Source organism: Aricia agestis, chromosome Z, assembly GCF_905147365.1.
Source record: "Aricia agestis chromosome Z, ilAriAges1.1, whole genome shotgun sequence".
NCBI lineage: Eukaryota > Metazoa > Arthropoda > Insecta > Lepidoptera > Lycaenidae > Aricia > Aricia agestis.
Window position 1 is genome coordinate 6,272,662 of NC_056428.1, and position 19,114 is coordinate 6,291,775.

The window sequence follows — 19,114 nt, forward strand, 5'->3', positions numbered from 1 at the left end:
TATAGTGATAAGTACTTTTAATGCGTTTCTTATATTTTAAATTGACATCAATAACTGTTTTAGTAGCTTTTAAAATACAAGACTGCGTCTATATTAGGTGCTAAGTAGGCGCCGATTTGGTACGACTTGTATTTGAAATGTTTTTGATTATTTGTATTGTACATATTTTATTGTTCTTTCTATATATAAATCAAAACAAACAACAAGCAGTTATAAAGACTTTTTTAAATGTACCAAGAAACGGAACATTTCTCACGGAGAAATCTCAGGGTAAGTACACTCGTTTATTCGCGACATTATGAGCCTTATAAAAATAAATCGTATATTTATTAGGACCCTAGCACATGACAAATTTTAAAGCGATGCAATCGCAATACTATCGTGCGTTTGCATAGACACAATCGCGAAACGATCGCTAAGTGTGTGCCCTACATAGGGCGCTCAATGCGTGATACAAACGCGATTCAATGACCTCCTCCCTCCGTTTTCTCCCCGCTGTCGCCCGACATGATCGCGCGTTTACATCGCTACAGTCGCGCGTTGCAAACACGACTAACAAGCATTAAGGCCTGATAGGGTTTTGTTACACCTACCGAGAGTGGCGAAACAGTGCTCACTGCTCTCGGTCAATCAAATTGTCTGTTTCAAAATCGACTGTTTGCACTCTCTCGTCAGTCGTCACTCTACTCGATAGGTGTAATCAGCCCATAGATCGCGCGTTCGCAAAACGCGCGATTGCGTCGCTACAAAAAAACGCCGTGTGCATTATAATACCTCAACAAAAAATCGTATTTATTACAGGTTTATTATATGAGTTTTATGAATTTCGATCAAACCTTATCTTACTTAAGTCCGTTATTTTATAGAGTTATTGGTTGTTACTGGCTAATTCCTGTATCACGCGGAAATAAGTAATTCATTTTTCCGGGATTCATTTTTCGGACTCAAAAAAATTCTATACCAACTTTCTTTGAAATCAGTTCAGGAGTTTAAGCGTGAAAAGGTACAGACAAACATACTTTGGCATTTTAATTAAGTATAGTGTTTTTAGGAGCGTGAACCGTTTGATTGATTTAAAAGGTTGTTTAGAGGTAAGATAATTTTGAATGGATATTAGTCGTGCGGGATTTCTGTTTAAGGGCATCCCCTGAGCAAACGACCTTGACCATACATTTGCCGCGTAGCCGAGATCGCGACAAAATCCATTTTTTTTACTTTTCTTGGTTCAACATTGACCTAAAAAAATTCAAACGGCAAATATGTACTTAATGAAATTGTCAATCTATTGATATCAAATAAACGTAATTTGTAAATACTGGAGATACTGAATGCAGTGAAAAATTAGGAAATTAATAACTATGATAGGAATGTTCATATACTGAAGATTATTGGTGTTTTTTTATTATAATTTTGTAGCTTTCAAATTATGAGTTAATAAGGCTCTAAAAACGGTAAATTACGGCATCTCCGTAGGGGGAGCGTCTTAACATTCGTTCCTTAAAAATCCAATTTTCTCCTAAATTATCTTAAGGTTGTATAATTTTTGCGTCTTTTGTGCGAACATTTTTGTCGTTATTCTAAATTTCGTAATGGGATATTGGGAGAATGAGTTTAAAAGGGTTAATGTAAATTATTATTGCATGAGATAAGGTGTATTTTTTCACTTCCACCAAAAACAAAGTTGTATTTTGGGTCTTTTGACCAAAAGCCTACGTTAATCTCACTATCAAAATTCGATATTAAAAATGATATTAATACTTTCTCTCAAGCGCACAATTCATGCCATTTTATCATTACTAAAGCAGTTGAAATAATTGGATGCAAATTCTCCAAATACCCTGATACGGTCTTGCCAAGTTAATTACAATTAAAAATTAAGGAGATTAATAGAATTATGACGAATCCAGCCTTGTAAGTTATATCTCCATTCTACGTACGAAATTCGAGTTCAGACATCACTTAACTTTTCAGCGTGGGGCCTGAAATCTCTTAGGGACTAATTATAACATGATCTTTGTATATTTATAGCCCCTAAAGGCCCGGGCCCTGATTTATTGTGGCTCTAAAGGATTATGTTCTCGGTATATTGTTGTTCAAACTTACGTCTAGTAGGAATTAATTAATTCAGACTTAGGGCCTTATCACACAGGCGATTAGCGAGCGATTTGAAAGCGACGCGATTGCGCAGCGTTCACGCCGCGATGACGTCGCGATTGCGCGGCGTGCACGCAGCTTACCTTCGGCGTTTTAGACACTCAGCAGCAAAATGGATTCTGACGTCGCTCCCTAGACGAGTCTACTATATATAATAATAATCTGTGTAGACGAGTGTACAAAATGGCGTCCACGCCACGCCGCGCAATCGCGGCGTGTGCGCTGCGCAGTCGCGTCGCTTTCAAATCGCTCGCTAATCGCCAGTGTGATAAGGCACTAAGGGTAATAAAATTTTACTACATAAGTAATGTTGAAAAGGTTTCTTGTAAATTGTAATTCTTCTGTGAATGTCTTTTGATACATGTCACTTTAGTAACAATAAAGCTATTGCAAAGCTTTTATCGCAGGCTTTGAGACTTTTAATGTACAGATATACGCGATTTAAGTTCAAAAATTTAACAAACTGGCTGTTGCGCTTAATCGCTGAACTGATTTAGATAAATGGTACAAATATACATTGAGTCCCGGGAAAGGACAAACGACAGTTTAGCGCACGATTAACGAATTTGTGTGAAGTTTCACACAAATTCGTCACTTTTCTATGTACCTATTGTACATAGAAAAGTAGGTACTCATAATAATTTATTTGTAACATAAAATAATTTTACGACATTTAATTACTTCATATACAATTGCGTCGTTAGTTTTCAAATTAAAATATAAACATTTTATTATCCCAGACTGTCCTAAGTCGTAAAAACGGGTAGGATTTTTGTATACTAAAGCCTTCTAGAAAGTATCGTAAAAACATGAAATCAGCGAAAACACTCGTTAAATCTGTGTAATTGGATTTTTTATAGCCAAGACTTATCTCGATACCTAAAAATACGTGATGAAACCTGCGTCGTAATGTCGTATGTTTTCTTAGAATGGATTAATTCTATTACATCTTATTTTTTCCCAAAACATCAATATACCATCTTTTTGCCTGATCATAATAGTATGTTATGCAGTATGCTTAGTATATTTGCGTAAACAAAATATTATTGTGATAATGGAATGTTTGGAGCTAAATTATTAAGTGTAAAAGTTACAAAAGCGCTAAGTATACTATTAAACATCTAGTATGTTTTAGTTCATTTTGACCCACCAAAATATACCTGTTAAATGTTCCTATATCGGATAATTGTTGGCCTAAAAAAAAGTTCAAATCCAATCCAACGCCAAGTTCAGATGCACTTCATCGATCGTAATCATCTTCATCAACAGCATCCATAATACTTCTAATTTGAACTTGGCAGGTTAATAATTATTATAAAATAAAATAAAATAAAATAATAAAATAAAAATTGTTTTATATCCGAATAGATTTGTAACAAATACTTTCAGAACGTTGATGCTAATGGTGCCTACCACCGGTTCGGGAACTATCCCGGCGAGAAGAACCGGCGTAAGAAACTCGCACGGGGTCCCACTTTTTACCAAAAAAAGTGAGAAAAAAATTAATATTTTTAAAATTAATTGCAAAACTAGATAATATAATAATATTATCTAATTTTACAATTAATCAAGTGTTACGTTTAGCACGAAAAACTGCCAAGTTCAAATTTAGAAGTATTATTATATGGATCAGGCTGTTGATGAAGATGATCACGCATTGGATTTGAACTCTTTTTTAACTTGGCCTGCTCACTTCCGTGCGCTTTGATCTTAATGTAAACAAAGCTATAGGCTAAAGTGTTACCAATTTCAATGACATGCGTGATGAAGAACTTTTTAATTTGTTCGAGTTCCATGTAGCTCACATGTAGATCAAAATGAATATTTATAAACATAACACACGAACTATACAAAATAGTAACCTCACTTTCAACCTTTCCTAACATTTCGGCTCTGAACTTTTTCAATTAAAATAATAAAATGTGGATCGATAAAAAATAATTGACTTCCGTCGAGAACTGGAAATAGGAGGTATTTTTAACTCGGAAATGTTCGGAAAAATCCAACATTTATACGGTTATACCTTCGAGGAAAAAAGCGTTTGAAATACACAGAAATAGAAATAGAAATAGAAATAGAAATCATTTATTTGCTGAAATAAGGTACAATATGATGTTAAAGAAATATGATCAAGCTCTCTTATTTTGCCTTTGGGTGGCGTGCAAATTTTATACATTCTAATTTATAATTTATTTACTTATACTAATACTACTTATAATTATTTGTCCTTTTATCTTATTATATTTTCAAGTATACTATTTCTAATACTTAAATAATTATTATAAAGAACTTAATACAATAATATTATGTCAATTTGTGCTTTTTTTTACATAAACAATTTAAATTTTAGATAATGAACAATATTTATGTCATGAATTATCATCTTATTTTATTTCGATATGATTATTATTATTATATTCTAATATAGATATTAATATGTCAATAAATTAATTAGCATTTATGGTTTCAAAGTCAATGTCAATAGTTATTAATAATAATAGTAATCATAATAGTCATCATTACATAAATTTCATTTATTTATTTAATTTATTTATTATTTATATATATATAATAATTCCATTAGATACTACGATTCATTTCTTTATCATTAAAGTATTCATTGATTGTGTAATAGCATTTTTTTATAAGTAATTTAAATGTCAATTTATTAAATAGTATACAATTTTTATCTTTAAATTCATCAGGTAATTTATTATATAATTTTATTGCCATACAGTATGCACTATTAGAGAATATATTCTTTTTCTGAGTAGGGACCAGTAGTTTCTCCTTCCTTATTTGTCTTTGGCTCGATAAATTGTTCTCAAATAGATGGTAATGTTTCTTTACAAATTTTAACATTTCGAATATATAAAGGCATGGTAGCGGTAGGATACCATACTTTTGAAAAAGTGGCTTGCAGCTGTCTAATCTCCAAGCACCACTCATTGCTCGTATACAAGCTTTTTGTTTAATAAAGATTTGGTTGGCAGTTACAGAATTGCCCCACATAATTATGCCGTACCTCAATATAGATTCGACGCATCCATGATAGGCTATTAAAGCTGATTTATTGTTTACATTGTGATATAGTGTTCTAAGCACATACGTAAACCTATCTAGTTTGTTGCTTATATGTTCTGTATGATATTTCCATGAGCATATGTCGTCAATGTTTATACCTAAGAAGTTTGTATTATTAACTACATTAATATTGTTTCCTTGAATTGTAATATTAAGATTAATTTCATTAGTTTGTTTCATTTTAAAGTTAATTAGCATAGTCTTATTTGTATTTATTAGTAAATTATTAGCTTTCATCCAATCCATAATCTTTTTTAAACATAAGTTTACATCTTCTTCTAACCTCATTTTATTTTTATGTGCTATAATTATTGTTATATCATCTGCGTACATTACAGTTTCGTCATCTACATAGTCAGGGAAGTCATTAATATAAAACAAAAATAGTAAAGGTCCTAAGTTACTACCTTGCGGAACACCATAGGGATTATTCTTTTTATATTTAGCTTTTATGATTCTTTTTTTATTTTTTAGTGTTTTTGTAATGTGTACAGTTTGTTTCCGATCTTTAAGATAACTTGCTATCCATTCTAAAGCCTTACCTCTTATTCCGTACCTATCAAGCTTGGCTAGCAAAGTTTTATGACATATTAAATCGAAGGCCTTAGTCATGTCTAGAAACAATCCAATCACTTTGTCGCCTTGATTTAGTTTCTCTGTAATAATTTTATTTAGTGAAAAACACGCCAAACCTGTACTTGAATTTTTTCTAAATCCGTATTGTTTTGGGCTTAGTATATTTTGCGTTGTTATAAATGTGTTTAGTCTAGAATACATGATTTTTTCAAATATTTTAGAGATGTTAGATATTAAGCTAACTGGTCGATAATTATTAATATCGTTTTTGTCGCCTTTTTTATGTAACGGTTTTACAATTGCGTTTTTAAGCATATTTGGGAAAATTCCTTCACTAAGCGATAGGTTTATTATATGCTCTAATGGTAAACTTACGATATTTGCAATTGATTTTAATATGTCTGTTCTAACATCATCAAAACCAGTTGCGTTGGTATTATTAAGAGATTTTATTGTTTTTATAATTTCTTCTGGTGTAACAGGTGTCAAAAATAAAGTTTTTATATTGTTATTAATTTTTTCATAATATTTTATTTGATTTCTTTTTAATAAATTGTTATTTTTGTTAATTGATATGAAATGTTCATTAAATTTGTTAGCTATGTCATATGCATTATTATATATTCGATTATTTATTTTAATTGATTCAATGTCATCTTTTATATCAGGTTCTCTTACAAATGAATTAATGATTTGCCAAGCTGCCCTAGTTTTATTTTTCGCTTGATTTATAAATCTGGTGTTACCATGTGACCTAGATGTTGCTATACATTTTTTTAAAACCTTAGCATATTTTACGTAGTGATTTTTGTTAATTGTTTTATTTGCTTTTTCATTTAGGTATTTTATGTAAAGTTTTCTTTTTGTAATACACGATTTTTTAAATCCTTTTGTAATCCACTGGTTGTTTTTCTTTTTTAGTGTTATTTTGACCATAACTATTGGGAAACATAAATTGTAAAAAAGAGTCAGATCCTCGTGAAATATATTAAATGCTGTATTTGTGTCGTTTTGTGCATACACTTCACTAAATGAGAGTGACCTAAGGCATTCATGAAATTTTATAATGTTGTTTTTTGAATAGTCTCTTCTTTCAACAAAGTAATATTGTTTTCTATGATGTGAATTTTTGTCATTAATTTGTGCAGATTCAAGTGTCAATGTTTGTCCAGTTTCATGATCCGATAAACCTAACAAGTGGATTTTAGAAGTTACATCTTTTAAATTACTTATGATAAGGTCGATGCATGATTTTTTTCTTGTAGGATTATTAATATGATTGTTTAAATTAAAATTAGCGAGTAAAGATAAGAGTTGTTGCGATATTTTATTATTATCTATAACGTTGATATTCCAATCTCCGCATAATATCACCTTTTTGTTTGGGTTAATTTTTAATTTTATCAGTAAATCTTGTAGTTTTGCAAAGAATATATTAATATCAGACTGTGGTGTCCTATAGATACATATGATTGTTAGTTGTAGTGACACTATTTTGATCGCACAATATTCAAAATCATGTTCTACTGGTGTAATGTCCTTTTGTAAGTTACTTAATGATATAAAGTTTATATCATTCTTTACTAGTATGCAAACACCCCCCTCTCTTTTTATTGATTCTAGTAAATTGTGACGCTACATTATATTCTTTTTTAGTTTAAGGTTTGCTTCTGAGCCCTTTTTAATAAATGTTTCTGTCAGACATATAATACTTACGTTTAAGTTTTCTTCCTTTTCCAATCTATCTAAAGTTAATTCAAATAGGCTAGACTTATTCAATATACCTGCTATATTTTGGTGTAGAATTGTGTATTTTTGTGTGTTATTAACGAAAAAGATTATTATTATTTGTAATTTTATTAAAGTAATATGGAATGGTGCCTTTTATTGAATATTTTTTTAATGTTTTGTTAATTTCTTTTTTTGACGCTAAATGATTGATAATTAGATCTTTATTATTTATGTATATTTTTTTAGTTTACATGGAGTATTTTATTGAATAGTTGGAAATCATACTAAAAATCATTAACTGACTTCAAAAAAGGAGGTTTTCAATTCAACCCGTTTGTATGTAGGTATTATTTTCAGCACTGCCATTTTTTTGTATTATGCTAGTCTATATCAGCTCAACCTGTGTAGCTCAACCTGTGTATGTTTTTATGTTTTTTATTTTATTTTATTTAAGTAATGGCAAAAAACGGAACCCTTATAGATTCGTCATGTCTGTCTGTCTGTCTGTCTGTCTGTCCGTCCGTATGTCACAGCCACTTTTCTCCGAAACTATAAGAGCTATTGAAACTTGTAAGTAGATGTAATCTGTAAACCGCATTAATATTTTGATACAAAAATGGAAAAAATGTTAAAAATTGTAGGGTAAATTTATAAATTTATTAAAAATTATAGGTACAACTGAAACAAAAAAATTTTTTTTCATCTAACCTCTGCGTGTTGGGTATCTCTGGATAGGTCTTCAAAAATCATATTGAGGTTTCTAATATCATTTTTTTCTAACCTGAATAGTTTGCGAGAGAGACTCTTCCAAAGTGGTAAAATGTGTGTCTCCCCCCTCTAACTTCTAATTATAAAAAAATTATATGATGTACATTACTATAAAAACTACCAACGAAAATTGGTTTGAACGAGATCTAGCATGTAGTTTTTTTTTATACGTCATAAATAGTAAACCTCAATTTAACTTTGATTAAATCAACCGAAATATAAAAATAAATCAAAAACCTTTTAATTTCATACAAATAAATCTTACTGCTGCTGCGGAACCCTTCATGGGCGAGTCCAACTCGCACTTGGCCGGTTTTTTGTACTAGGTATTGTTCAACTTAGGGAATACTCCAATTTTCATAAAAATCTGTTATAGTAGTGTTTGAGATGGTGAATGGGGAAGTCGGTTTTTTATTTCAATTGTCATTAGTCTGTTATTTCTTATATTAGCGGTATAACATTATTTAATGAAAAGAACGTAAACAAAAACGTAAATTTTAAATATGTAGTGTTATAAAATTAATGGTATGTAATAATATCATTTATTAAATACTTTATTTATAATTACTTTACGGCAACCACGTAGTATATATAATGAATTAAATAATGCTTCGCTTCGTGTTATAACTGACCAAGTGCGTGTCACACCTAGAATAGGGTGGCGTGTAGTCATCCATTATGGCTCATTGATATAAATATTAGATTTTCAACAACGCTTTCTAAGTTTAAAACGAGTTATACGAGTAACTCCTGAATAAATTAGCGTAAATCAGCCGTTCAAGCCTAGGGAGTTTTGGGAGTAGACGATATAATTTTGCAAAAGCTCTTTATGTTCTGTATCTAGGGGAAAAATACTGCTAGCCCTAACTACAGGTTTCTTCATCTATATAGGGTAGCAGGCGCTTCACCTCACTTGAATTTTATGTAGTGTCTAATATATTATTTTATATTATAAAGAGTCTGCATCCGTCTGTCTGAGCGCTCAAATAGCTTAACCGATTCTACATTACAAGCGATAGTATGTAACGATTTATTTAATTAGCGGTGCGGACGCGCTGTCAATGATCTCGCGATGTAGCCTCCAAACCACTTTCGGACTAATGTCCGACACCAATGCGTCCCGACACCGGACACCGGTGTCGGGACGCATTGTATAATTACAATGCATCCCGACACCGGTCTCCGATCCTTTAATGTCATGATCTATGGCATATTTTATCGACAAATTGGCTCTCAATTTTTTTTCTCTCTCTCACGGTTGTAAAATGGCAGCCATTTTAGTTTTTCTCGGACTTTCACACTAATCTGACCAGTACTTCTCATGTAAATATCCTATGAAGATAAGAAAGGTCTCATTTGATAGTTCAACATGTGGAGTGGGGACTACGCTTACACAGGTAATATTATGTTATACATTTCGTGGAATTAAACACAGAAAAACCAAACTTTAAGGAAAAAAATGTGTATTTTTTAATTAATGGCTTTTTGTGAAAAATCTAGCGCATTAAACTGGTTCTTTTTTAGTTTTAAAAGATAGAGGCGGTTTTCATCTAAAATAAATTATTTTACTATGCTCCAAGTCAGATAGTTTAGAAGTTATAACGTTAGTTACACTTATGAAGTATTGGTCAGATCAGTATGAAGCCAGAGATTTTTTTTTTTAAGTTGGAAAAAAAAAATTTTGGAAAGCCAATTTGTCACTAAAATATGCCATACATCATGACATTAAAGGATCGGACACCGGTGTCGGGACACATTGTATAAATCGAGCCTAAACCTAATCCTTAATACCTGAGTAGGCTATCAGTAACTTAAGTGACAATTACGGCTAAAATTACCTCAGCGTGCACTCAGTATTCCATTAGGCTGACGGCTGGGTTTGAATGAACGATGGGTTTCGAATTTCGATTGTGTTGAATTGGCCTCTCAAATATTTGATACGCTTCTTTGGTTTTAAGTCAAGTTCTGGAACTTCTGGAAGCCTTTTGTTATGAATGGATAAATAATTGACGTCCCAAAATAATTGAAAGCATGAGTGGATGAATTAAGTAAGTGACAAATTTAAACTGACGTTTTTGGCATAAATTATTGAGGCTTCTTAAGCCCGGCCGCACATTGTCCGAATTCTGATCAGAAACAGTTGAATTTCGCCGGAGACCACCCCGCACACTATCCGAAATATCCTTCCGGCGAGTTCGAGCTAACTCGGCTCATTACAAAATGTAAGAGACAGCGCGGACGTTCAACTGTTTCTGATCAGAAATTTCGGACAATGTGCGGCCGGCCTAAAACCTCAACTTATGCCATTCTCGGTCTTAACCGGGAAAATGTTTTGTAATCACAAAAATATGGATTCTATATATAGCTAGATATATTAACTAGATGGTGAATTAGTTAAATTACTAGGTTTGTTCAAATTATAAGGGAAAAAAATGAGTAATTGCTCTTATGTAAGTTACCTAGTTCTTCCCCTCATGTTTTCAATTGCGAAATGAATGTATTCACTCCAAAATGGTAAAATATATATCAGTTCATATGTACAACACTGTAAAATCTCTAAAGGTAAGTCTGGATTAGCCAGGAGTTTGACCGAATATACAGACATCCATATCCATACTATCTATACTCTATAGTCTATAGTAATAGTATAAATGAGATAGTGTGTCTGCCTGTCGGTCTATTACCTCTTCACGCCCAAACCGTTGAACTAGTTTTGCTGATATTTGGTACGGATATACTTTATATTCCGGGGAAGATATCGGATACTTTCTATTATGTAAAAAAAAAGATACAACAGCCGAACGTTTTACCTCCTCATTTTCAAATCAGATTTTTTTTAAGCTAGGTGCTTATAAAGAATAAAAAATTAATAATTTTTAGTTATAAAAATATTGAATTGCAAACAAATGACAAAAATTCGTTTTATTATTTTTAATTTTTATACATGAAAGTACTAGATAATATACTTAGTAGGGACGTCAACATGATCCAGGGGGGGGCAGCTGCCACTCGGCTGATCTCAGACTGGCCGTGTAAGCATTGTCTAATAGTATCTAAGATTCAATAAAAAAAAACTATAATCCATTTTCAATATGTCACCTTGTTGTCAACAGACTTCAACCATAAATAAAAAGAGTATAATTCATATGTATAGGCTTGTCATTTAAAAATCTGTCATTTTTCCTAGTGTGTGTGTTGTAGTGTGTGTAACGTTTTATTTGTTAAAAAAATGTATGATAAAAGCATAATTTCAAAATAATATTAGTTCGATGCACTCCTTCACCATATAAGCTATAACTGTGCAAAATTTCATTCACCTAGGTTTCCCCATTTTTCGTCAAAAGGGATACAAAGTTTTTGGCTCACGTATTATTATATAGATATCAATATTAATTATGATATCTATACATGGGCGTACCGAGGGGGGGGGGGGGGGGCAGGGGGGGCAGCTGCCCCCCCCCTGGATCATGTTGACGTCCCTACTGAGTATATTATCTAGTACTTTTATCTATAAAAATTAAAAATTAAGAACGAATTTTTGCCATTTGTTTGCAATACAATATTTTTACAACTAAAAATTATTATTTTTTTTATTCTTTATAAACACCTAGCTTATGAAAAATCTGATTTGCCCCCCCCCCCCCTGGCCCAGAACCTGGGTAATTTGCCCCCCCCCCCCTTGGCACCAGAACCTGGGTAATATGCCCCCCCCTGGCCCAGAACCTGGGTACGCCCATGTATCTATATATTATTTATGAGAAGCTACATACCTTGTGTTGACATGGGCATACGTCCCAAGGGATATTGGCTGTTTTATTTGTTTTATATGGGAGAGTTGCCCTACATTTTGCACGATAAAAACTAGAGAAAAAATCTTAAAACCTTTTCCTTGACTAAGACTAACAGTTAAATTGTTTAGCCGATTAAGCGTAATAACACTCAGACAGACTTACACACACAGTTGACATGCACTCTATCGCATTTGTAATATTATAACATTTATTATATACAAAAAAATGCAAAACATCACATTTTTTTTATGAAATAAGGAGGCAAACTAGCAAATGGGTCACCTGATGGAAATCAACTTCCGTCGCCCATAGACACTCGCAGCATCAGAAGAGCTGCAGGTGCGTTGCCGGCCTTTTAAGAGGGAATAGGGTAATAGGGGAGGGTAGGGAAGGGAATAGGGTAGGGGATTGGGCCTCCGGTAAACTCACTCAGTTGCCGAAACACAGCGCAAGCGCTGTTCCACGCCGATTTTCTGCGAGAACATGGTATTTCTCCGGTCGAGCCGGTCCATTCGTGCCGAAGCATGGCTCTCCCACGTATAATATATAAGTATATTATATAAGTAATAACAATATTATTAATTAAAAAAAGGCACAAGTTTTACTATACACGCCTGCGAAGTTGCAGGCAACAGGTACTTTCTTGACTATACGTTTATTCATCATTGTATACAAAAGTAATAAAAAATAACATTAATTTTTATGATAATGCGGGATCATGTTTTTAAAAAACTGAAAATTTTCTGTTAATTTTTTTTACATATGAAGTACTCGGAAAATATCCACGATTTTTGTAACATTTCTTGTAGTGAATTAGTAGCAACCAACCAACGTTATGAATAATAATCATTATAATTTATGTTCTTTTCACTCTGAAAGAAATGTTTTGTAATCTTTTCGGTTTTGGTTTTTGGGCTTTTACAATGCGTTAGAAATACGTAGTTTATTTTAAAAGCTACATTTTCTATTGTTTATTTTTCCAGAATGTACTCATAGAGATGTTTGTTTCTGATATCTATGAATCTACTGTTAAATTGGTTTAGCCTGAACTCAGATTAGTCAAACTAAAAGCAGTTTCTTGCCTCCTTAAAAATTTTCTGTATAGGTAATATTATTTTATTTATTGCTTGCATATTATTTAGATACTATTATAATCATCATAAAACCACTTCATAATAATTATTACATTCACTTTAAAACCACTTCAAACCACTTCACAGACTTTCGTAGCGGTGCTACGGCGTAGCGCTACGTGCGTCTACGGCGGGGTCTACGAGAGCACTGCCTCTACGAACTAACTCAACTTCAACCTGAGCTGAGCCGGATTATTAAAGCTTACGTAATGGAAAAATGTAGGGTTTTTTTATGAAGAATCCTTTCATACATGATGGATTGGATAGTGAAGTAGAATTTCAGTTAGATATAAAAAATCGGCCAAGTGCGAGTTGGACTCGCGCACGAAGGGTTCCGTACCACAGTAGAGAAAAAATAGACGAAAAATTTAGTTTTTTGTATGGGAGGCCCCCATTAATTATTTCATTTATTTCAACTTTATTATAAATTATTAAGATGACACACTAGAGCCGTTTTTCCATACAAACGTTGTCCCCTGTTTCCTCCCTGGATAGTGCCGGTAGAGTTATAATTTTTGTCCTGAATCGATGGCCACTATTAGCATGTCTTTATGTTTTCTTTTTTTTTTTCATAATTTAATTATTAAAAAAGATATGAACGTTCAAAAACCCAAAAAAGGCCAGATTTTCCGCTGTGTTCAAACATAGAGGAAACAAATTTGGCTAGATTACATAAAAAAATAAAACATAGGAACACAGCTCAAGCCTTGCTTTAATTTTTAAATAAAAAAAGAAATCAGGAGACAACGAATCGTTGATTTTCTGCAGTTGTCTCTATTGCCCTCTGCGGGGGGAGGCTTTTTTTTATTTCTCTAGCCCTCGGTCCTATCCTCTTAAAGTACAAATAAAACTGAGTATTTCTTGAATATTTCAAGTGCCTAGTGCCTTGTGTTGCCGTTATTGATATCGAGAAAAAAATAGCAAAAAAATCAAGTTTGTTGTATGGGAGCAGACAGACAGACAGACGGATATCAAAGTCTTAGTAATAGGGTCCCATTTTTACCCTTTGGGTACTGAACCCTAAAAAAGGGATATTATGTTTGGAACAATGTTAAATTCTTTTTTCTTAGTTTAGACAGAGTAGATAGATTGTATATTGTGGTTTAGATATATAATCAAATTAATCATTTAGATTATAAAGGCGACACTTTGTTTTGATTGTTATTTTTAACACATAAACTACTTAACAGACTTTAGGGTCAATTTATACTAGCGCAGAGTCGAAGCGCATCGAAGCGAATTATTAAAAATGAATATAACAAATTCAACCTTAACTCCAAAGAGTTAACGCACTTTATTTTATTTTATTTTCATATATTGGGGTCTCCAAACAGTCTTACATGAATATTAGTAAAGTATGCAATTATAATATTTACTAAATGTAAAACCAACAGCGGTGACCACAGATGAATAATTTAGTATAGGAAAAAATAGAAATTAAGGAAGTAGAGAGTAAATTATATATATACTTAATTAATATAAGGGTATATTTGTGTGTCAATTGTGTTAAGTGTGTTTGTTAATAATAGTTAAAATAGTAGTAAAATTAAATTTAGCATAATTGTAAGTGTAATGTTTGTAAATTATTTATTGAAGAGGAATGCAAGGTTTTAATTATTTATAATATGTAAATTTTTAAGTCTATCTATAAGACATTTTTTATATTTGGCATGTTTGAGAGCAAATATATCTATATCTATATCATTTATTACTTCTGAGAATTTAAAAAGGCGCGCGCATCCGCGCGAATTCGCTTTGATGCGCCCGCGGCCCGACCAACGCTGTTTGGCCTCGCAGAAGTTAAATGTATGCGTTACGCTCTGGAGTTAAGGTTGAATTTTATGTGTTCAATTTTATGTGTTCAGTTTCGCTTTGACTCTGCGCTAGTATAAATTGACTCTAGGGTCAATTTATACTAGCGCAGCATGCATATTGGAATTTGATATTTGTTTAGGCTGTGAATAAACACAGAGATTGCATTTTACTCATATCCCGGAAAAGTACAGAATTCTCGTGGTGTACTTTTTAGTTATTTAAAACCTAGTAGTGAAGCTAGCTAGTATCGAAATAAATAGTTTTTCTCGATTTTTATCATGTAGAAACACTTACTGGCATTATAAACAATGGATATTATACGTATACAGTGTGTAACAAAAACTAGTGATAATACTTTAGGGTGTGTACATGTTCCTTGTAGAGAGTTCACTGTGAAAGTAGCAGCTCTGAAAGACGAACATTTTTTTTCACTTTTGTATGGGCAAGAGCCCGAGCGTCACGAGTTTCCCCATACAAAAGTGAAAAAAAATTTTGGTCTTTCAGCGCTGCTACTTTCACAGTGAACTCTCTACCAGGAACACGTACACACCCTAAAGTATTATCACTTGTTTTTGTTACACCCTGTATATCCTTTGTAAAATTAAAAGTGTGCCAAACATTGTTTCGCGGATAACGCCAAATCATGACTCTAAACGCCCAAACCATTTCCGAAATGCATCTAACATTACATTGCAATGCATGCGCAATACCCCCAATTTCCATGCATGCATCAAAATGCATGCGATGTTCGGCCTCACACGACCTGCAGACTTCGGCTTTGATTACCCTCTTATAATTGAGTTGCCGGCTATTTCGTAGCTAGCGGCTATTTGAAGTTTGACAAGGAAACCTTCGGTAAACCTGTTTCGGATTGAATCTTGAACATCGAAACGATATTTGTTACTTGGAACAGAATACATGCATCAACAAAGTCTAGGCATATTATGAAATATTTAAAAGAACTAGATATCGCCCAATGGTCAAAATTCGACCTTAGTTTCAACGATATTAGGACTACTACGTTTAATTTGTAAAAAAATATTGACTTTATCATGGTCTCTGGGACTCAGCTGATCTCAGACTGGCCGTGTAAGCATTGTCTAATAGTATCTAAGATTCAATAAAAAAACTATAATCCGTTTTAAATTTGTCAACTTCTTGTCAACAGACTTCAACCATAAATAAAAGAGTATAATTCGTATGTATAGGCTTGTCACTCAAAAATCTGTCATTTCTCATGTGCGTGTGTTTTAGTGTGTGTAATGTTTTATTTGTTAAAAAAATGTATGATAAAAGCATAATTTCAAAATAATATTAGTTCGATGCACTCCTTCACCATATAAACTATAACTGTGCGAAATTTCATGCACCTACGTTTCCCCATTTTTCGTAAAAAGGGTTACAAAGTTTTTCGTTCGCGTATTAATATTATGATTTGTGAAGACAGTTTGACACTTTTATATAGCTACCGGTGTTTTATTGTAATTATTATTGTAATTAAGTAGTTAGTAGTAAGTCGTATATTTGTAGTCTATATGTCATGTTTTGGTCATGTTTTATTTTTTTTAGTAATAAACCATTCATGCATTCATTCATTCATTCATTCATTCATTCATTCATTCATTCGCTCATTGTTGTACAGTGTTTTATTTTATTTTGATCAAAGAAAAAACAAAGAAGTGAAGGTCGATCAAATAATTGTGCGATTGAATATAATATTTAAATTGGTAACAAGTTTTTTTTTAGGATCAGGATGAATTTTAATTATTCCAACCTACGTATAATAAAAACTGATTCAAACTGATTAAATTGCCTGATTCCACATTCAGAGAGGAATAATAAATTACTTTACTACAATTAAAAGAAAATTTTGATGTAAGGCATAATCTACACTAATCCACTCCTAATCCACATTATTTGTCAAAATCATCATTTACACAGTTATTTATTATTATCTGAGTGTGGCAGTGTTTTTTTCTCTTGTTTTTTCTTAAGTAAAGGTGCTGCTACACAGCAGTTACATAACGTTGTTATGTCTATGGTGTAGAATCCAGAGCAGTAGCAGGAGGGCACAAGTGAAAGGCTCGAGAGTGGTAGACCGACTGTTTATTGAAAATATTAATTATGATATTCTAGACTCCGTTCACACGTAACATCTTACCTACACAATTCCAACTCGCACGCGTCAGCATTCACACACTTGCAAACAAGGTACAAAGTACTGACCCCACAAACATTGTGTAACACGATAACATTTTATAACAGCGTACAACATACGCTACAACATGTCAAGAATTATTCGTCTTTTTTGTTATAATTCGTTAAAAAAAGTTAGACAAAAATGTTATCTAACGTTATATAACTACTGTCTGGGAGCACCTTTACTCAATCGTTCATGTTTACGGCCCAGTCACGAGGTGCGTAACCAGTATAATTTGTCATAGCTATGTTATTAATTATTGAGTTGCTAACACAATATCCATTTCCCGCGAGACAGATTTTCATAAAGCGATTCCTAATCCTAATGTAATTAATAATAATATACCCCCACGGTGTGGGGGTAAATTTTTTTCGGTGACGGTGGCCGGTTTCACTGAAACCGGGCCAGGTACGCAGGAGTAATTTTATAGTGCCCAAGTGTGTGCGCAGTACACAAGAGCACTCTCTATTCCTTTACTCTCATAACCCCAGTAGGACAGAAGACCGACACGACTGGCAAGAGATCAGGCGCAGGATCGACTCTTTACAATTTACATGCCTGATCGGCCTGCATTGTCCTAAACTCCTAAGTCCTATCCATACTTGAAATTAACATGTTTCCAACGCGGGAATCGAATACACGACCTCCGAGTCAAGAGCCGCGCTCTTAACCACTGTACCACGGAGGCGTTTGTGTAAGTGAAAAGTCTATTTCTTCTAGAAGAAGTGATCTTCTCGCATTAACCTCTGAGTTAGAAAACATCATATTGATTAAATTTTGTATGAAATGATTGTGGAGTGTATGATTTTTGTTGATATTGTTACGTACAAGGGTTCGAAGGCTTTGGAGAGAAAGACCTGCTGACTCTCTTGAAGACTTTATTAACACTGCACTAAACACTAGGTCACAACACTTAGCACTAAGTCCAAACACTAATCACTAGGTCCAATCACTAAGCACTATCACTGTCCTAGATCATAGCTGAGTCGCAGGTTTCACTGGTTTACTCACTATTGATCACTTGTTGTCGCCTCGAAGATCACTCAGATCGAACTGAACTGAATTGGCCGTCTACCTGCGGCTTTTTATATGGCGAGACGAATTCCAGAAAGTTCTCGATACACGTAAACAAGTAAACAACTGTGGGAACTTTCTAGACAGCTCGAGCATGTACCACAATAAAAGTAAACAACAAAAACGTACACACGTAAACAAAATAAACCGGTAAACACGTAAACAAGTGTTGGTTTTCTAGAAGGTTCAAGTATGTACTTGCGCACCTCATGCCATCTAGTATTGAGTAGTGGATTTATGTTGCCTGTGCTCCCTCGGTAAGTTTCGCTGGTTTGTCGCTAAATGCCCTCCCGTGTCCGTATACCATGTACCGTAACAATATTTATATCTATATATGTTTGAGCTTTGATGACTTTGAATTAAATCACTTTTAACTATTCACTTCGATTTATAATATTATTATTATTTTTTTTTTAAAAAATAAAACCGACTTCCAAGGTAAAAACAAAAGTAATATTCTTAAAAATAATCTAAAAAGAATCAAATAATTCTTATTCGTTATTATAGTGCAGTCTTCAGACTTCGCCTAAACCTCAACTATTTCTGTACTCAATCTTCGTACTTTTGAAGTCGCTACCAGCCCGGAAAAGTTCTGAGATCCTTGATATATTAGAAATTACGCTAAGGTAAGCTGGTACCGACTTCAAAAGCATGAAGATTGAGTACAGAAATAGTTGAGTTTTAGGCGAAGTCTGAAGACGGCACTATAATAACGAATAAGAATTATTTGATTCTTTTTAGATTATTTTTAAGAATATTACTTTTATTTTTACCTTGGAAGTCGGTTT

The 19,114-nt window shown here is 33.1% G+C and overlaps 1 long non-coding RNA gene across 1 annotated transcript; it reads right to left on the reverse strand.

The window, feature by feature from the left end:
- Nucleotides 1-944: 944 nt before the first annotated feature.
- Nucleotides 945-17,440, reverse strand: LOC121738977. Its single transcript, XR_006037374.1, has 3 exons — nucleotides 17,390-17,440; nucleotides 14,507-14,511; nucleotides 945-955 (listed from the first exon to the last, which is right to left on the reverse strand). It is a non-coding gene; the product is annotated as an uncharacterized LOC121738977 (long non-coding RNA).
- Between the last annotated feature and the right edge of the window lie 1,674 nt (nucleotides 17,441-19,114).